This window comes from Columba livia, unplaced genomic scaffold (genome assembly GCF_036013475.1).
Source record: "Columba livia isolate bColLiv1 breed racing homer unplaced genomic scaffold, bColLiv1.pat.W.v2 Scaffold_83, whole genome shotgun sequence".
NCBI lineage: Eukaryota > Metazoa > Chordata > Aves > Columbiformes > Columbidae > Columba > Columba livia.
Genome location: NW_027043811.1, coordinates 774,466 through 788,612, shown reverse-complemented (window position 1 = coordinate 788,612; position 14,147 = coordinate 774,466). Strand labels below are relative to the sequence as shown.

The 14,147-nt window shown below is 41.3% G+C and overlaps 1 long non-coding RNA gene across 2 annotated transcripts; it reads left to right on the top strand.

The window, feature by feature from the left end:
- The first annotated feature begins 618 nt into the window (after positions 1-618).
- On the top strand, positions 619-6,874 carry LOC135578147 (uncharacterized). Of its 2 annotated transcripts, XR_010469492.1 has the most exons (4): positions 620-777; positions 3,404-4,745; positions 5,314-5,429; positions 6,335-6,874. It is a non-coding gene; the product is annotated as an uncharacterized LOC135578147 (long non-coding RNA). The 2 variants fall into 2 exon arrangements; XR_010469491.1 differs by having other exon boundaries at positions 619-4,745.
- The last annotated feature ends 7,273 nt before the right edge of the window (positions 6,875-14,147 follow it).

Below are 14,147 nucleotides of genomic sequence, written 5' to 3'. Positions count from 1 at the left end.
TGTATATAAATTACAGATTACATTAGTAACATACAGCCTTCTCCATCCCTAAACACAAGGTCCAAGAGAGCAGACACGGCTTGTTCAGGATCACCAGATCTTTGAATGCCATTTTTTTCTGCAAAGCTCCCAATGCACCATCCCCTCTCTTCCTTCATAGGGGAGCTCTCCACCTTCCGGGTTTGGCAGGAAAGGTGAGTAAGCTTTGCAGATACCTTGTGAGTCAAGTCTCTTATCAGAGGGATTTGTGAGCTCTTCACCCTTGAGAAAGCTCTGACAGCATGGAATGATCTCTTGGTGCCTGATGCTGAACCACCGTGCTTTCCACACAGTCAGGCTTGGGAGAAAAGGCCTGTGAGCCACACAGAACAGCTGCACTGCTGGCAGGAATTTCCTGCACAGAAGAATAAATCTTATTTTTTTGCCAAGAAAGTATTACCATGCCTTTGAAACTTACAAGCAGGCTTCAAAGAGACTGTCCAGTTATTATGTTTTTAACTGGAAACATGTACCAAGCCCTCACTTCCCAGCTAAGAAGTGGGGAAAGCGTGCTGGTAAGGGCAGGCGTGTTAAGACATGTCATGTGGTAGCAGCCGCGATCAAACTGTTTTATTTCCCTTTGCTCTTACGTCACCCCATGCTACTCCATTACCAGCGACACACAGAGCTCCCGTCTGCTGGAACCGGAACAGAAAGGAGGGCAGCACCAAAGGAAGAAAGCAGTGTTGGACGGTTCACGGAGAGAGGAGAGGCCATGCACAGGAAAAAGCTGTCAGGGTAAAAGAAAAATTGCTGACTGCCTCCCAAAAAACAACCCAGCTTCAGCTCTATGCTGCTATTGCTTCAGCCCAAGGGGACTGCTTGCTTTGTCTCCCCAAGAGTGTGCTGTCTGTGCAAAGTCTCTGCTTCGCTTGGGAAAGGATGAAGGCGACACAGGTGCCAGCGTACCTGAGTGGGAGCTCTGGTCCCCAGTGTCACTGCAGTGGGTGAGGGGCCATGCCAAAGTCTGAGCTTGTTGAGGAAGTTCTTGCCATCATAAAACTGTCACTGGAGCTGTCAAATGGTGGGGAACAAAAGGTGCTGATAAAAACGAGCGAAAGATGGGAGTGTGTTGGGGAAGGGGTAAGGCAGGAGGTGGCTTACCCCAGTGCTGGGTAGCAACAGAATCTGAAAGTGCCTCTTCCCTGTTCAACTGTTTTGAGGTCTTGAAATGTCTGTTGTGCCACAAAATAAACAGGAAGTGTCAGTCGCTTTCTGTGCAATACAGGGGGAAAAATAGTTCTAATGCAAAGTTCAGTAAAAAAATGCATCGACTGTGCAAAGTGTTAGCAATGGAGGAAAAACATGGATTAAAGAAACTTTGAAACAGCTATGCTAATGGATTTTTAGATATGATCATCATTAGTGTTATTATCTTGCAATAAGAATAATTTTAAATAGTTTCTAATAAAAGGTGTTAGAGGAAGGAAGGAAAATTATTAAATATCAATTATGGTGTGGTTTATTACCTGAAGTTTTAATAAGAGAGATATTAGTTTTAGGAGCTGTTTTCATAAAATTAGTACATTTTAAAATATACTAATTGCATTCCTGTTCAAGTCATGGATGATGGGACAATAGAAAAGGTATAAATAACACATTTTAGAAGATATTTGTAATCAGTCAATATGTTGTCAAGGTTTAATTAATGTTTGCTTAGCAGCTGCATTTTAATAGAAAAGAAAATAAAGCCTAGGAGACAGTTACGTTGGTGGTCATCCCTCTGCTATTTTCTTCCCTAGCCCCTCTAAACATATTTGGGTACAATTCACCTATCAAACACTCAGTCTTTACAGTTGGTGTATTTCACTGCCGCTTTTAAATTCTGTAAGGGTTGCAACTTCACTTTCGTGAGATTGATGAACCAGATTTAGAAATAAATCAAAAATGTCTTAGGACTTTAAAAAATGATTATTTGCTAACTCTTAATTTTCTCTCATATTTGTATTAAGGAACCAGCTATTAAGTGCTTGATTTTTTTAAAAATTAAGCTCCATGTGTATATGTGCATCATACAAAACAATGTTGAACAGCAAGGACTGTTTATGATAGCTATAAAAACAAATAATGGAAGAGATTGCATGGTTTTGGGCAATTTATCTTTAAACTCACAACTTTTAAAAAGTATTTTCTTATCTGCTTTGGGGAGAAAATGGAAGTGGTGCTGGGATTCTTTATATATTCTATAGTGTGGGAATGTTTTATCATGTTTTTTAAATTTCTGTCCTTCTGTTAGAGCTGTTTAAATTTACATTAATCCATTATTTAAAAAATAGCAAATTATGTCTGTAGTAGATATTTATAAGAATCCAGGCTTCTGTTTATAGTGCATTAGGTTGATTATACAATAAATGCACTTAGCTTAACACACCTTTAACGTGGCTATATCTTGAAGATTAGTGTATTGCAAGATTGTTCTAAAGAAATGGCTTTATGTCCTTGAAAATATGCACAGGACACCCACTGCAATAGCTTATCCAAAGCTCAATATTTTATGGTCAAGACGCAGGCAAGGGGGTGCTTAAGATCAGTTTAAGTAAGACCTGGAAATTTTAACTTGTCTGTATGTTATAATCAGATTGCAACATCTACAGATACCTTTGAACAAATCAGATCCCTGTATTCTATTGTAACACTGTTTTCCAAAGTCTTAAAGATATGTTCTGTAAGAATTAAATGAACATATTTGGCTTGAGTATTGGGAGTTCAATGTATTTTCGTTGGTGAATTTCAACCACTGCCACTATATTCCATGTATACATGCACACACATACACATATATGTTATGTATATTATGCATGTCTTATATACTTATTATACAGATATATGTTCCCTAATCATCAAGTTATAAAGAAATCTAAGCTAATAAGCCCTAACATCCAAATAGCATAATAGAAATACAAAAAATACATCTCTGTTAGTACCTCAAATGAGAAAAAAAATTAAGCGTGTGCTTCACTTTTATTTCTCTGGCTTTTGTTTGTTGTTTGTTCTGTTTTGTTTTTTGTTTGTTTGTTTGTTTTGTTTTTTAAGCAACATACTAAAGGAATTAAGTGTAATAATAATAATAGTAATAAAGTTATTCCTGTACGAGAATTAAACATTTGGTGATATTATATTTACATTTGTTACATTTGCATAAATTCAATAGAAAGTCTGACAAAGAAATCTGCATACATAGTTTCTGTGGTTTATATACACAGAGTTTACATGAAGAAAATAAACAGAGATACACTCTGTAGTTTCTAAATGGGCTTATGTACATATGTATTTAGTGTGTAGAAGGCTGGGATGAGGAAGGAGACAGGGTCAGAAGACATAGCCTTCTAACTGACTCAGATAAATGAGATGCTTTTTTACATAGGTGATGACTCCTGTAGCTAGAGAATATGTGACAGTTGCTTGATCTGCAAAATTTAATTTGTCTTCAGTTCAGACAGCGTTTTTTTTTGTTATTGGTGAGTACTAATCTATAAAACAATCTACAGGTTTATTGTTTCTCTTAAAAGTGTCACATTGTCTACTAGATTTATTCTGGATTACTCTGATGTGGAAAAATATGTATCTGAAGTGCATTCTCGTACAAGTTTCTATATAAAGCAATTGTATAAAGGCTTCGAAGTGCCAGTGGTAACTTCATATATTATTTATGTATCATTGATAATTACTGATATAAAAGATACATTCATGACCAACAACAGCAGTCTTTGCATAGGTACTTAACTAGCAATATTTAGAGGTCTCTTCTGTACCGAATAGATCTGGATCTAATAGATGGACTGTCAGAAGATGTCTTCCTTGGGAGATGCATCTTTTTGTATAGAACACTTCTTTTTCCTTCTCTCATGTAGAAGTGTGCTGACTGTTCTAATCCTTATGAAAATAAGGAGAAACTTTCAGCTTCATAATTTATCAGTGATTTTATTTTCTTTTATATTTTTAGTTTTTACAAAATTTACATTGAAAAGGGCTACACAGGAGCACTGGAAAAAATGTCTGACATGTAAAAAGATATAGAAAGCTTTTAGAAATGAGCTGACGAAGAAGAGAACAGCCATAGGGAGAGGTGAGGAGGTGAAAGTTCTGCATGCAGTTGCAAACAAAGAGAGATTAGGTGGTTCAGCATTTGGTTCCTTTATCCTGCTGTGGTGCCTACCTCCCCATTTTCCTTGCATTGCTCTCTCATATTTTGCCCTTTTCAGTTCTCCTCTCATTTCCTCCACCCTCTCCCTTTTTTGTGTAATGGAGAACAACTGAAAACAAAGTTATAACCTGTGATTTCTTGAAGTTTCTTTTCTGTTTCAGCATGTATATATCTAAAAGGGCATTAAGGGATAATTTTGACCCCCGTGAATTTCCACATGACACGTACCTACTATGCAAACTGCAGTGGGGTGATACTGGCAGACCTTGGATACACTGGATCAGAAAGGATCATTACCATGCTGAAGTGTACTTCTTGGAGAAGATCTTTAAGATGAGAAGATCCAAAAATTTTGTCAACTGTTCCATCACCTAGTACTTGTCCTGGAGCCCCTGTGTGAGCTGCTGCTGTGAAATATTGAATTTCTTAGAGAAGCACTCAAATGTGAACATAGCCATATATGTAGCACGGCTTTATAAAATACAAAATTCAGAAGTCTGTGAGGGTCTGAAGAAGCTTGTGAGCTTGAAGAAAGTAACCATTGCTGTCATGGAAATTAAAGGCAAGATTTCCTGTGCTTTGTGGGACTGGGAAGGGGTGAACTGATGAATTTTGTGCATAGGTGAAACTGGTATGGACTTGCTTCTCTGCCCCGTGTCCTGCTCATCTTCTTTGGGGGCACATCCATTGCTATGCAGTGACTGAGTGTCACATCCAAAAAAATAAGTTCAAATATTGCAGGGGGATGGGGACAGGACTTTTAGCAACCAGACCTGAATGAAAATTTTCCTTTGTTTAGAGACACTATTTTTCTTTCACTCCTGAGGGAATAGGAGATATGGTGCTTCTCCCTTATCCTAGAGGACTAAATGCAACTGCTGGGATAAGGCTGGCTGAAAGGGCCCTCCACTGATAGGAGAGAGAAAAAAAATGCCCAGAGAGAATGGCATTGGTTCCAAATATGGAGTGAACAGCATACAGCTGCCCATGGCCAACCTGTCTCTGTGTCATTGGTGAAAGGAAGAGGTTAAAATCCCTGGCATTCTGTGTTTCTGTGAAAAGTCTTGTTTCCTGAGCTTGTCTGGTATCTGAATAAACTCAGGTTAGCCATCTTACTTCTATTTCTCCAGACTATACTTACTGTTGGAAAACTTTTATCCAAGGAGATGCTGACGATGATTCCTGGACTGTGGGCTTTCAATCAGCGATAACTAAGAATCGTTTGAAGCTCAAGGATGTCTTTGAGGTTAGTAGAGTCTGAGGAACAGAGCAACTGCATTGAATGATTTGCTGTTTGCGTCACTGAGCCGTAAAGAGCAGGGAGAAGTACTGTGGGTTTTCTTCCATCATATAATGAAGCAAAGGCTGAGAGTGCAGGTTTTTTTCCTTCAGACTCCAGAGTGGGAAATACTTTGATTATCAGCTGAAACTCCAGCCTCATCCCAGAAACCCTCCACCAGATTCCTTTATAATTTTGATCTGAACATGGGTTTTGGTTCACCAAATGATGCTGCTCAGCTGCTTTCTGTCAATATCTGTACAAGTCTGCCATCCCTTCCCAGTCACTGGGCCCCTACATATTTCATTAAAGTCCCTTCCAGATTTGATTCAGCAACTTCTCTGGCTGGTCAAAGGGTACATGTTCTGAGAGATGAGAAAAGCTGTTCAAAAGAAAACATCTGTCCCCTGGGAAAGTCCAACCTTTGTTTTTGTTTTGTGCCAAACCTCCCTAAAACCAGGAGAGACAACAGATAGTGTGTTCACCAATGATGCTGAAAGTTTTTGCCCCTAAAGACAAGAGACCCTGCTTGAATAAATAGGTCCAAATATGTGGCCTAAAAGGACTGTGTGTAAAAAAAAAAAAAAAAAAAAAAAGAGAGAAGTCTAGCAAAACTAATATAAGTTCTGCAGCATTTTAATTTCAATGTATTACAGTCTTCTGACAAATGCTACTTATAGTGAAAAAGAGTGAAAGAAATCCATGGCTAAGTAGGCCATTGAACATCTGGGAAATCCATGTTATATGGCATCTGTGAAAAAGAAATATTCTGGGCTATTACAAGTAATAGACTTCTCCTGCTATGTCCATTTCAAACCAGAGCAAATCCAAAGTCCAAGGATCTAAATGTCATATTTTTATTTTCATTTCAGGATCTTCCATTCATACAATCATAGAACTATAGAATATCTCAAGCTGGAAGGGACCCATAAGGATTGAGTCCAACTCCTTGCTCCGTGGGGGACTATGTAAAAATAAACCATATGACTCAAAGTGTCATCCAGATGCTCCTTGAACTCCGCCAGGCTTGGTATTGTGACCACTTCCCTTGGAGCCTGTTCCAGTGACCAACCAACTCTCAGTGAAGACCCTTTTCCTAATGTCCAAGCTGAACCTCTCCTGATGCAGCTTCAATCCATTTCCTTGTGTCCTGTCGCTGGTCACCGGAGAGAGGAGATGAGCACCAGAATTACCCCATCTCAAATGGAGAATCCAGCACTCACTCCCATTAAATTTCATAAGGATGTGATTGCCCAGCTCTCTAGTCTATCCAGATCTCTCCATAAAGCCTCTTTACCATCCAAGGAGTCCACAGCTAGTTTAGTACCTTTGGCAAACTTACTTAATGTACATTTGATTCTTGTGTCCAGATAATTTATAAACACATTAAAGAACAGTGACCCTAAAATTGAGCTCTGCGGAATCCGACTGGTGACTGGTTACCAGCCTGATGTAACCCTATTTACTATTAATGTAACCCTTTGAGCCCAACCCATCAGCCAATTGCTCCCCAAGATACAACAGTCTAGCTGTGTGCTGGACAGTTTATCCAAAGAGATACTCTGAGAGACAGTATCAAAAGCTTTGCTAAAACCCAAACCTGACACAGCTACTGACTTCTCTTGGTCAACTAGATGGGTGACATTGTTATGAAAAGAAATTAAGTTGTTTAAGCAGGACTTTTCCCTTGTGAACTGATGTTGGCTATGACCAATGACTGCATTGTCTCTCAAGTGTTTTTCAGTAACTCCCATAATAACCTTCTGCACAATTTTACCAGGCAATGAGGTGAGACTGACATGCTTGTAATGATCAGGGTCTTATTTCTTACCCTTCTTGAAAATTGGGACAACATTTGTGAGCTTCCAGTTGACTGGGACCCCTCCATACACCCAAAACCATCGAAAAATAATGGAGAGAGGTCCCACAATGACATTAGCCAGCTCTTTCAGTATCTTGGGATGAATCTCCTTGGGTGCCATGTGCATCCAGCTGGAGCATCAAGTCTCAAACACATTCAGGGTTGGCTGGGAGTTTATCATCCCCCAGTCATGGTCCTTCAACATGGGGCTCTGTGGTCACAGGGCACATAATCAGTGTTAAAGACAGAGGCAAAAAAGGTATTAAACGTCTCTGCTTTGTCTATTCCTATTTGTGAGCTGACTGAACTCATCAAGCAATGGACCAATGTTATCTCTGATCCTCTACAAAGAGATATCACGCACAAAATATAGCCATCTGTCTTACTGCTTTTATGATAATAAATAACATAAAACATTGCTGACTTTCCCCAGTTTCTAATGGCCACCAATATCCTGGACAGACAGCTTGTCACTGGGAGTCTTGAGTATACTGGACAGTGCTAAATATCTCTGATGAGAAACTTCTGGATGTGGAAATGGAGGCAGGTAGCAGCCAGAATGGTGAACAGTGCCCCAGGCCCAATACTCTGCTAATGTTTTTCATCCTCTGTTGTGACTCAGTGGTGCACAGGCTGTTGGGGAAAGGGTATTTAAAGAGGACTGCTAAATTAGCACCCAAACATCTGATTAATTCACTGTAAGTTACTTCAACTGAGGAATTTTGATTAAAACAGGCTATTTCCTTGACTGTTGAAAAATGAATCTGACAAGAGGAGGTCGGGGTGCCAAAAGGAACATCTCTGGAGTCTTGCTGTCCTCTTGGCTAGTCTTCTACCTCATACTGCATGAGGAACAAAAGGGAACATAAAAACACAGAAAATGCCCCATCAGGGTTGAGAGCATAGTCCAGACACTGCATCTAGCAGTGGCAGGAGGAGATGCTTTTTAGGGAGAGCAGACCAGTCTGGCTGCTATCTGCGCTTCCTTATGTATGATCCAGTCATACCACCTTGATACCTATGCTGACTGTGGTTGGGAATCCTGCATCTTTCCTTTAGTGTCTGTTTATATACTTGTTACTATGAATTTCTCAGGTCTCTTTTTACTCTGTACTGCCATCTGTGTCTACAGTTTACTGGGGCAGCAGATTCCAGAAGATCACAGCTTGCCAGGTAAATAAGTAGTTGTCTTACTTGCCTGTGTCTTAAACTATTCACAATAAGTGCCTGTTCTTGCTATACTAATTTTTCATCATTAATCACTGAAACACTTGTCTGCATTTGAAAGACTGTACTAGCCTAGAGAGTTTTTCACTGGCTCACTGGGACCTATAACGTGTGACTGACAGCAGCATATGATCTTAAAAGAGCAATTTTAAAAATCCACAGATGCTTCATTCAACAGAAGCAAATCCTCCATCCACCAAGTGATGTGACTGGAATTATAATGATGGTATTCATGGTCATTGCATTTCAACAGCTCCGCTCAGCTGGCTAAAACTAGTAAGAAAGTATTTTTATATGCAAGCCCATCCTGAAAATGGACCACTAGATGTATCCACTGGAAACACCTTAAAAAGTAAAGCACATCAATCTGCACAAAGAACAATAGGAATGCAGCTGCATCCCTTGCAGTAGTCAAGCTGGGTTGTTTGCCCCTCTGTACTATGACGAGGTACAAGCCCTGTTGTCAGTACGGAGTGCTTGGGAATAGAACCTCTCTCCATCCCCTATTCCTGATGCTGGGATATTTTTGCAAGGCTAGGATAAATATTCGTTGACTTATACCCATTTTAGTAACTAAACTTTAAAGCTATGATTGGATCTGATTCTTCTCTCATTTGTATTGCCAATCTTTTAACATAATCAATAGAATTACTCGAAGTTGTGGCCCAATATAGCCTAAAGAGGATCTGGCTTATGGAAACTAGGAGATGACAGCCTCTAACTCACAAAATGGCAGCACTTCTCATTTAAGTAATGTCTGCTTTGGCAGATGTGCCATCTTGTTTACATATGGGTCTTTATATCTTATAAGTTCAGGAGCTGATGCTTTCAAGCTGGTCTTAAAGATGCAGAGAAAATTGACCACACAAGTTGTTATGAGGGGAAGAGAAACATAGACAATGTGAAAATTCTAAGTTCAAAGTGGACTAAATGTTCTCCCTCAGTCTCTGTTGCTGAAGGTCTTTGAAGTTAGTTGTTGCAACAAACTGCCATTAAATTGATATCACAGCATACCTTCCCAGCATCTCTGGGCATGTTTCTGTTGCTTGTTGATCCACTGTCCATGCCAAGGCTCAATATGCTTAGTTCTCGTTTATGTTGTCCTATTGGCTGTGGCTTACCACACTCAGCTCCTGTTTGAATTGTAACCAGCTCTTGGCCAAAGCAAGGCTGTGACATTCCTATGTCACATGCAAGGAAGAACCCCTAAATGTTTTCACAATAAAAACTGAAGGCAATTATTATGGTCTGTGTCTCCAGGGCCCTGAGCACATTAAAAAAACCTTAGTTGCCTTGAATATCCTGACCTGCAGCTTCCACTGGCACACTGCCCATAGATGGCCCAGCAGCTGCATTTAAGCTCAAGTCTATGCTATTAGTCCCTGCTGCCCGAGCTAAGGCGTAGTTGTGCTTGTCTCCATCTGTCACACCCATGCCTATGTCCATGCCCATAGCCAGCCATGGATCCTGTTGATCTGTTTCCTGACCTGTGAACTGATTTTCTGGGTTGATCTCAGACCCGTCTCATCTCTGTGTACCAGGTCAGTGATCACTGTGTCTGTATGTGACCTTGGTTGCCAACACAGGACCTGATCCTGACCTGAGGATTGACTTCTCAGCTTGACCTAGGACCTGCCTCGTCAACACGAACCTGCCTGAAAATCTGGACACTTGGTTGATCCTGGCTTCTAGTCCTGGGCCTGCCCTGCTCTCCTTTTCTGGATACATTGGGATGGCCCTTGGGTAGCAAGGTTCCTTCCTTGATGTCTGGTTTATCTTGCTTGTCTTGCCTCCTTATCCTTTAGGGAGTAGCGAGCCCTTGCTGCATCATAGCAATATCTGGCAAGAGCTGCTGTGACTTGGTCACAGAAAACAGTGTCTCTGGACACCTGGTCACTTGTCTAGATTCTGCTTATCTATTACACTATGATGAAATTTTTATTTCAAGCCATTTTTTTTAGTCACATTTGTGTAGCAAATCAGTCTGTGGTCAAACAGTAGTCAAGAATAGACCTCATGTTCAGCTCAGTTCTCCCCAGAGTATATGGGAGAACTACAGAATGATGTATCTAAAGTAATAGTAAAAATAAACATACCAAATGATACCTGATAGGTCTGGTATGAATGATGTGGCTGAGCAATACTTGTCAGTAGTAACTTAGAAATCAGAAGCTGTCTCTCTTGAACAGGCAGAGACAAACGCCAAGTCATGAAACAGGAGAGAGCTCTTGTTGCTGCCATAGCTGGCTGGAGCACTACCATAAGGCTGGGAAAAACATCTGGGAGCTGAGGGTTGACATTACGTACTTGGATGCCTTCTAGTTCTAATATACAGAGAAACAGAAGGGCCTGAATCCAGTCCCAGGTGGCACCTCTACAGTCACAGCTTGTTACTTATGTACTGTGGTCTTTCTCTTCCCTGTTAGATCCATGTGACATTTTAGTGTCCTATGGACAGAAATTTGTGCTTAAACTCAGCTATTTAGAGGTTATGGATGATATGCAGAGTAAGGCCTCATCCAGCACTCCATTCTGGCTGTCTGATGTGCTTACATCTTCCCCACCTCCCATCCAAGCCCATGTCCTGCTGCACTGCATGATGACTGCTGTCCTCACAGTCTTGCTCCTTACTGGACAAAAGTGCTGTTGTCTCCCTCCTGCAGCAGCCCTGCTGAGGCTCAGACCTGTCCATCACTGTTTTGACCTGGACTTTTCCTTCAGCAGACCAGAGCTCTGGTGCCAGCATGCTCTGTATGTGCTGTCCCACCTGTGCACCTGAATGGTCACTTGGCAGCATCCCAGAGGTCAGAACAGACCCACAGAGCAGCCAGAGCTTTATCTTCCTGGATTGACTTTGGGAGCCTGGCTCAGGTCTGCTTCCTGATCTGCAGCCCTGGAGATGTGATGTAGAGTCACAGTGCTTCGCACTAGCATTGCCTTGTTTGCCATGGTGGTCAGAGGCAGAATGTCTCAGTTTAAGTGTCTCTAATGAAGGTGGATTGTGGACTGGGCAGTAGGCTGTAGCAAAGGAGCTGCAGATGGATATGTTCCCCATCCTGAAGCCCTGCCTGTCTTACAAGTCAAACAGTAAATATGTTAGCCTCCAAATCTGCAATCTGTGTTAACTGTAGTGGTGAGATCTGGCAGGACTTCCCTGTCAGCACCATGCATGACTAAGATAAGACAAGAAAATTGTGACAGGGCAGGTTGCTGAGACATGGTATCATAATTCCCTTTATTTCCAACTACCACCTCCGTTATTGGTCTACCCCATAGTGAGGTCTTTCCATAGCAGCATTGTGATCAGTGAATGCCTAATCCATAGAACCAGAGCCAAGACTATTTGGATAGTTGGAGATTATTTACAGGCCACTTTCATAGCTGGATCTGACAAACATTTACAGTTGACCCCATTGGGTGTACTCATCTGAGTGAACTATGACAGCTCAGCTGGTATTTTGGATGTAAGTTCTGCCCTTCCACCCTCACAATTCCCTGATTCACCTTGATTTCCATCTCATTTGTTTTCCACTTCAGCCATCTGCTGCTCACAAACACTGTTTAGCTTCATATCCACCTTTCAATCCCTCACTTCTCTTAATATCTACTCAGATGCAATGAACATGATCTATAACCATCACTGCAGCAAGTGTGACTCCTCCTTGTACTGCTGACTGGCCTAAGCAACACAGCTTCAACTTGGGAAAAGGTAACTGGAACCCACTGCTTCAGCTGTATTCCTTAAATCTCTTCCCTTGAAGGGTTATCTCACAGCTGTACCAGGTGTCCCCTGGACCTGCACCACATGCCATGACTGTTTAAATTCAAAGGTATCAAGACTGATAGATGGTCCCCTGAAGATTGCACTGCCTCTGCTATGAGAAATATAATAAAGCACTTACTGTTGCTTAAACATACATTTTCCTATCTCACAGTCCCACTCCATGTCAGTGACAGGAGAAGTGTTAGCTGTCAAGGAGAGACTATTTACACAGTAATACAGGGCCTGAACAGTTAAGGTTCTGGCGGAACAACCCCATACCTCTGGAGTCTTCTGAAAACTTCTTACAAGACCTCTTTGGCAGCTTGCCTGTGGATATCCAAGTTGGGTGGCTTTCTAGCTTACCTGTGGACATGAGATGGTGAGGTGGGTTAACTCTGGCAGGTAGCTAATCACTATACAGATGCTTGCTCTCCCCTCTCCCTGCCCCATGGGATGGGGTAGAGGATTAGAAGGGCAAAAGTAAGAAAACTCATTCATAAAGATAAAGACAGTCTAATAAGTGAAGGGGAAAAAACCAAGAAAAGACACCGCAAATGATGCAGAGGCAATCACAACCAGCAGACTGATGACCAGCCAGTCCTCAAGCAACAGCAAACATAGAAAAGTCCCTCCAAGTTCTATTGCTGAGCATACCATTAGATTACATGAAAGATCCCTGTGGTCAGTTTGGGTTGGCTGTCCCAGTTGTGATCCCTCCCAGCATTTTGGCCACCCCCAGCCTAGCTGGAGGCAAAGTCTGAAACAGAGAAGGCCTTGACACTGCGCAAGTGCTATTCAGCAATAGCTAAAAAGTTAGTGTGTTATCAACACAGTTTTCGTCTCCAGACTAAACCACAACACTATACAGGCTGCTATGAATAAAATTAACTCCATCCTCGACAGTGCCCAATGGTTGTAACTCCTAGTTCTGGCAGACATTTTTCTGCTTCTGATAGAGGTTTTACCTGCCATGGGAGAAACAGCTTACAAGTGAATTTTGTGTAGAGTTTAACCATATGGTCACCACTGAGCAATCCCTGAGTGCTTAGAAAAGAGAGGCTCAGTGCTGAAAGTTCCTCGAGGTGCTCTGAACACTCTCTGGTATGACTGATAAGAAAAGAAGAGATGAATCATTGCTTTCTCTCGAGTGAGGTCCACCTGGTTTTGTTGTCCCTCTTGCTATTTAAAACTCTGCCAGTTGTGTGATGACTATATGCTATACTCAACTCTCAAAGGGAGTACAGACACTCTGATATCCACCAGGTTTGGGGTACTTATTATTCTGCTGAGTGCTTTGACACAGCACAAGCATTAAAACAAAGAGGCAGAAACAAGGCAAAATCAGAAAGATAAATATGTAGAATTTCTGTGATGCAAAGTAATGTGAGATGACTGTAGAAGAACTGCTTAGAAAATCATAGTCCAAAATACAGATACATTCACTTACAGGTTTTCTTTTTTCACACTGACTCCTTATAATTTGATCTGCTTCTCTGATTTCTATAGTCTCACCAGTTAGTGTGAAAGATTGGGATGTTTTATTTAGCTAAGAGAAATGAATACTGAAGTAAACACACAGGTGACTCCTTCCCACTGATCACCTGTTGACTTTGCCTGGGTCAGGGCTCTGCCCACACGTCCTGGTGGCTGGCTGCCATTCCACTTCATTCTTTGGGGTCAGACTTATAAAGCTCACCCAGTAGTAGGACATCATCAATTATCTTAATCTTTTACGTCTCATACATGACAAGAGTCTCAGTAATGTATGGTGATGCTGTGTAATCTGCAGAGGAAAGGTTCTGGGAGACATAAAATGCCATAAGTGGTTGTGCTT